Here is a 7,448-nt window from a genome sequence, read left to right on the forward strand (position 1 = left end):
CCGGGTTCGGAGGAGGCGGGGCCACGTTATGAGGAAGGGGCGGGGCTGCGTGGCTCCGGCGGTCACCATGACGACAGGACGAGATGGAGACCAAGGTGAGAGACTCCCGGCGCTTTAAGGACATCTTGCCAGTTGGGAATCGGCGACCACCTTGGAGGTGGCGGCGGGCGCGGGGAAGAGGTCCGAGTTGCCTCTGGGTCAGCTCTAGGTCACCCATTAGATCGGGAACCGAGGGAGAGATTGTGCGAGTGGCAGAAGGGGCGCCTGAATCCTTGGGACCTGCCTCTGCCTTCAGTTCGCGCTCTCCTGGAGGAAGCAGGTGCGGACCGTTTTCTCTCCACCACGTAAAGCTTTGGGGGACCCCTTTGGGCTACAGTCTTTGGTGAACAGAAATTTGTATACTGTCTTTGCTTGGCAAGATTTTTTTTTCCTCTTGGCATAACCAAAGACCTCCTCCGTAGTCCTCCCCTGTAACATCCCTCACAACACTTTCCAGACTTGGGTAGACATCCTGAGGGATTTCTGAGAACAGCTCCCACCAGGCCTCCAGCTCCTGCATCACTTTCCCTTAAAGGAATAGAGAATATTAGTTTATTTATAAACATTCTTCAGCAGAATGTGGCAGAGGTTACTCAGGCATTTGCAGTTTGCTGAAAGAATGTATAATACGGTTGGATAACGTGTAAATCTTGTTTGAAGTCTTTTTGTGATCTTGCAACAAGGTCCTGTTGAAAGTGCCTCTCCCTAATCTGTTTTAGGGAATGCTTATACCTTGTTTAAAGCCTTTGGTTTGTGCCCTTACCCCGGCAACTGTTTATGGGATTGAGGTCAGGGGAGAATCTGAGTAAATTGCATCCTTAGTCATGAACTCTGCCTTGCTGCTCATGAACGTTGGGTCCCAGTCTAGAACTTCGACAAATCCCAGAGGCATTCCCCAAGAGCACAATCACGGTTTAGCCGCCGGCTCCCCACCCCATCACTTCTTTCAGAATTTTCAGTCAGTAATAGGAAGTGATCTTTTATTATAAGCACCAGGTCCGTGTATAGGGCATGTTTCTACAGAAGACTTTTAACCTGAGGCTTTTTCCTCAAAACTTTGTAATAGTTCAATGCATGGAATAATTGCCAAATCACTGGTTGTATGTGAAGACCATTATGGATACTCATTATGTATGTCTCCCCAGGTGGGCTATGAGCTTTAATTTAGGGCAAAAGGAAGAGTAATCAACCAGTGTCTTAGCACATGATTTGACTCATAGTAGGTACTAAATGTATATTCGATGAATTAATGAGAGAATAAATAAATCTATCCACACATATACCTAACAGTGGATTCCTTATTTCCCACACCCCCGGACCTCGCTTTAGAAACAGCCCTAATGAGATTTAAGCTATGGATATGCCTAAATATATTAGAAGTCCTTATTCTGTTAGTTTGGTAGTAATTTTTAATTTGACTGTTGATTTCATTATGTAGGTTTTTTGTTGCATGTGAACTTTTATTATAATGTAAAAGATCAAACCCAAAGGAATGAATGTTTTCTTTCCCTGAGAAAAGGATCCCATGGTCACGTTTGGATCTTCAGTTGTCCTGTAACACATGGCAGGCACGTTATCCATTCCCTAATCCGGACAAGGAACATTTAATTCTCTGTGAATTCCAGCTGTCCTGTAATTGCACAACTGCAGGGAGCAAGCTTTTGACCCAGGGCAGGCCATGGTGCAGGCAGGCCTGGTGGATATGGCTGTGAGGGTTTGCAGCTGTCATGGTTGGGGTCTTCCATACGGTTCCCACAGCACCAATCCCTGTGTGGGAATCCCACTTAAAAACTGGAATGTTCACAAAATACTCTGTGAATACCAGGCAAAGTAAACAGAGGGCCAGCTGGTTCTCAGAATTGCCCAAACCCAAGCTCTATCCTTCAAATTGTTCTTTCAGTAGGATAATATTTGTTTTAAAACACACGTGCAAAATAACCCTAGATATATCTCTTATGCATGTATGTACATACACCAAATGGAATAGCAGTTACCTCTGAGGAGAAACTGGAAGGTGGAAGGGTGGTGAAGACCCTTGGCTTTAGATTTAGTATTTGAATTTATGTAAGAATGTATTCAAATATTATTGTATGATTTAAAAATAATTAAAAGCAATTATATTCATGCTCTAAGCCCTGCTCCTTCTTTCATAGCTCCCTACTGGGGGCACCTGGGTGCCTCAGTCGGTTAAGCATCTACCTTCGGCTCAGGTCATGATACCAGAGTCCTGGGATTGAGCCTCACATCATTGGGCTCTCTGATCAGCGGGTAGTCTTCTTCTCCCTCTCCCTCTCCCTGCTGCTCCCTCTGCTCTGCTTGTGTTCTGTCTCTGTCAAATGGATAGAGCAAAGAAAGAAAGATAGAAAGAGAGAGAGAGAGAGAGAGAAAGAAAGAAAGAAAGAAAAGAAAAGAAAAGAAAAGAAAAGAAAAGAAAAGAAAAGAAAAGAAAAAAGAAAAGAAAGAAAAAAAGCCCCCTACTGCCTACAAGCTAAAGTCCAAGGTCCACAGGCAAGAGCAGGTCTGGCTCTCTCAAAGGGCGCCCAATACCCTATGAGGTCTCAAACCTCTAGGTGTTTATATATACTCTTCCCTCCACTTAGAATGCCTCTTCCACCTGACCCACTAGAGTGAATTACCTCAATTTTACCCCCAGAAACCATGGCTGTGTGAAAAAGCAAAAGAGAAACGAAACACTTCGTTTTTCACAGTAATACCAGTTCTTAGAATACCATTCTTTAAAGCTGCCCAGGATACATTTGACTACAGCATCGTATAGCAAATTATGCTGAGACCCAAGACCGAAAATGAAGGCTGTTTCCTTACTGCCAGACCCGGTCTGTGTCAGATACCTGCCACACTGGATTATAGGGATCAGACACAGAGTGGGGATTCTGGAACTGCCCAACAAAGATGCTGACATGTGTATTCTGTAGCTTGCTACCTACCGAACAAAGGTCCTATGAAAAAGTTATATACAGTTATTTTTTTTTTTTTAGAACTTGTTCTGTTTTTTAAGATTTTTATTTATTTGAGAGAGAGAGCTTGAGTAGGAGGGGGAGGGGCAGGGAGCAAGGGAGAAGCGAGCCAGACATGGGTCTTAATCCCAGGACCCTGGGATCATGACCTGAGCTGAAGGCAGACACTTAACTGACTGAGCCACCCAGGCACCCCCCCCCCAATCAAACTTTTAAAAAGCAGCCTGCACAAAAAAATGCCTCTCTATGGAAACAATATTTTACCTTCTTATGTAAGTTAATGTTTATCCATTGTTAACATTTTAATATAAAAGTTCCTAAGCAAAGGTAACACATCTTTTTTTATCATCTGACAACTTAGCATCTCATTAATGTTTCTTCTGTAAGTAACAATGTGATAATATATCTTCTGGAATAAAAGTTACAATAAAGGACCCTAGAAAACAAGAACTGTACTATTATACTACAAAATAAAGCAGCTTCTCTCTGTAGGGTTCTAGAAGACTTTATGAATTCTTAGAGCTAATACAGACTGTGATTAAGTAGTAAGTGAAATGAGAAGATCTTTTTAGAAGACATTGTGTAGTATGGCGCCTACATGTTAATAGGCACTCAATTAGCATGGCTCCCACTGCTTTGTCCTTGAGCACCAAAGCCTAACACATTAAATTCCCCGATCAAGGATAAAAACATTTGCAAATAGAGGCAGGGTTAGGAGAGTGGTTAGGCCCACAGACTGGTGTCAGACCAGTGGAGTGTGAACTCCATCATATCTACCACTTATTAGCTATTTAATGTTCTGGAAAAATGAGGATGGAGAACAATATCTGCCTCACAAGGTTATTTGTAATGATAAAATGAGATAGTTCAGGTCAAGTCCTTGGAAATCTGGCTAGCACTCAGTAAATGTTAGCTAGTAATAATGCTTCCGAGAGCCTACTGTGTTCCAGGCAGTGCCAGGTGTATTACGTATATATATTCCTCACGACATCCCTTGCAAAGTAGGTACAATTTTCATTTCGTAGATAAGGAAATGGATTTAGAGAGGGTGAGTAGCCAGCCTAGACCTAGGGTCAGCGGCAGGGCTCATGCCATGCTTGTTGAGTCTGTCTGCCTTTCAAAATCTATCTTCACTTTGAAATTGTTTGATGAATATTAAGAAAAGTGAAAAGTTGTACTGTCTTAAATACAAAGTATAAAACAATAAACTTCTTTCAGCAGCCATTCTCAAGAGCTCGATTTTATGCTCAGATAAACTTTTGTACCCAAATCAAACCATGGGTAAAATTCTTTTTTTTTTTTTTTTAACAGAATTTACTGGGGTCTTGAGGTTCTAATAGTATTGTCACTAGCTAGCTTTTGCTAAGTCCCTGTTTCGTCATCTCTTAAATGAAATTTTGAGTTACTAAATCATAGAACCTTTCCTACTCTAAAATTCTTTTCTTCCTGTTGGTCTAAAGGCATCTCAGCAAGCTGTTGCTGCCATCCAGAGGAGAAAATATTGTTGCAGGCTCGAGAAGGCATTCTAGCAGTATTAGACTGTGCTGACAATAATATCTAGGACTTAGTGAGTATCTACTATGTGCCAGGCAGTTCCTTGGGCATATTCTATGTGTTTCTTTTCTGCAAGGTAGGTATTACCCATGTTTTAACTTGAGAAATCATTAAGGAATTTAAGAAACTTGATATAGGTCACCCAGCTTTTAATAAGTAACTGAATTCTGTTTTGAATCTGATTTTTTTCTGCAATGACAGGAACCAAAATAGAAGCATCTTGCATAAGGAGGCAACGTTTTTGCAAATCCATCCTTTCAGCAAGAGCACAGAATATGCTGTGTTCCTGGGAGGACCCTGGACCTAGGGGTCAGCACATAGTTCCGTGTGCGCCTCTTAAGCTAGTTAAAGCTATTACTACTCTAGCATAAAAATTATTTGTTGAGTGTGCTAAAATGCAGAGTCCTGTATCAAAAGACTGTGATTCAAGGTCTGGAGTTGGGCTCAGGAATCTATATTTTGGGGTGCCTGGGTGGCTCAGTCAGTTAAGCAACTGACTTCTGATCTCAGCTCATGTCATGATCTCAGGGTCTTGTGTTCAAGCCCCATGTTGGGCTCCATGCTGGGGTGGAGACTACTTAAAAAAAAGGGGGGGGGGGCATCTACACTTTATGTATGTATGTATGTAATCTACATTTTAAACTGGTGGTCCAGGTGACTCTGGCTTAGCTGAGAAACTCTGCCTAGTCATACTGGATTGTGGTTTCTAGAGAGGGGCCTGAAACTGTAAATATAGTTTCCTGAGGCCCAGCTGGGATGTGTACCATTTACCTTTTCAAAATGAACTGCTAACTGCAGATGGCATTTCTAAACCCAATGTTTGCCCTCCAGGCCCAGGATGGGCTTGAGGCTCTCTGGATGGGAAACTGCCCTCTCTGAGTGGGTCTTGCCCTCTTGCCTCAAGATTTCATAGGTATAAAAGGTATTTCAAAGTATACCAATTGTGCCAATCATGATGTCCAGCTTCCCTTTCCAGCTCACTCAGCCTCATCAACAGCCCCCTATGCAGCATTAGGCAGTATTTTTTGGCAGGTAAAATCATGGGGACTGGACTGGGTCTTGACTCACAGTCTGGTCAAGTGCTAGAGGGGATCTGGCATCAGAGATTCTGCCCAGCAAGGCCAACGGTAATTAGCCAAATAATACAGGCTCTGCCCAGAATGTGGGTGGCAGACCTGAGACCATTCACCACTAGGCAGTAAGAGAGCAGAAGGGATCAGCAGAAAGCTGTGCCCTCAGGAAGGTTCTCCACTCCCTGTGGCAACGTCTGAGTGGGCAGTTCCTGAGGTCCCCTGCATTTACCACGTCTGCACACCTGCACGTTCCTAGATGGCACTGATTCGAATTCTCTCTGAATTCCATAACATGACCATAGCCCCTGAAGGGGGAAGTTAAGTGCTCCATGCATATTAACTGAAAACAACAGCAAAAAAGCACTTCCACAGTCACTGATTCTCAAAACTATCTGGGGAGTATTTTTTGTTTTTAAATCTTCAGCCCCATTTCATGTATGAGGAAACTAAAGTTCAGTAAAGTTAAGTGACTTGGTAGAGACCAAAGAGCTAATCAGTGATGGAGTCAAAACTCTCCATCAGAATAGAATTCCTGAATGATAATCCACATTCTCACTTCTATAGCAAAAATCTTGTAAATTCTCCCCCCACCCCTGGCCCCATAAATGTGGCTATAGTTTAGATCTTCACATTTCTAACTTCCCACCAGAACTTCCTGCCACAGCTTTTACCTCCTCCTTACCTTCCACCCCACTACCAAAGTTACCTTTCCAAAAGGCTAATCTGGTCGTCACTTCCCTGTTTAACGCATGGAAGACAAAGGTCCAAAGTCTCATGGTTTTCAAAGTCCTCGGTGAAGTGGCCCTCCTGTCTTGTTCTTCCTGTCTCGTCTCCATCCACTCTATTCCATTCATGTCAGTTCTTGCAGTTGCTTCCAAAACTATGCTCTTTCCCCTGTGTTTAACATGCCGTTTGCTGCTCTTCCATGATCCACTCTTAGCTTCTTCCCAGCCAGGTGCCCATCCATCTGTAAGCATGTAACTAACTCATACGTTGAAGAGAATGCATAGCAAATTTGTGGTTTAAAAATGATAATAAAGGCTATCGTGCTCCTACCATCCCATTAAGGAACACGTTTCCATAACCCCATGTGAGACAGTGTTTTTTTATGCCTCTGTGCCTCTGTACGCACTAGAATGCTTTAGTCCGCGTGGTGAACTCATCATCATTTGGAACCTCGGATTCAGCTTTCCCTCCTCTGGAAAGCCTCCACTGAATCCCGAGGGAGACTTAATGCTTCCATTATGCCCCCATTATGGCATTCGTAACAGGATTGTATTTGCTTTCATGTTTGCCTCCCCAGTAGATTGAACAGACCAAATATTATTTAATCTCTGTCTCTCCAGCAAGCAGCATAAAGGCTGGTAACACAGCAAGTGTTCAGTGAATAGGATGGATGTCTATACAACCTGGTTTGCCTGAGAGTCCTAGTTTATGCCTGTTGTCCAGGAGTAATTATTATACGTGCTTCCTTTACTCATGACTGTGCTAATTTAGACGACCAGTTACATGATCGTCCTATCAATAAATGTGGAATGGATGAAGTAATGAACGGAAAGAGATTTTTACTGATAGATCTAGGCAGGAAGAGCTGATATGTAAAGATTTTAAAAAATTCAACACCTGGCCTTTCCTGCCCCAGAAGTGCTTGACTCTCTTGGAGACAGAGATGAGTTTGCACAGACCAGATGCTCAATAACCTTTATGGCACAATTAAGTTGAAAAATGTTAGCATGTTCCTACACTAAGAAAACCTAGGTGTAAAATACTATAGTGCAGATTCATGTGACAGAGATGATTAAATATT

Source organism: Ursus arctos, unplaced genomic scaffold (genome assembly GCF_023065955.2).
Source record: "Ursus arctos isolate Adak ecotype North America unplaced genomic scaffold, UrsArc2.0 scaffold_28, whole genome shotgun sequence".
Lineage (NCBI taxonomy): Eukaryota > Metazoa > Chordata > Mammalia > Carnivora > Ursidae > Ursus > Ursus arctos.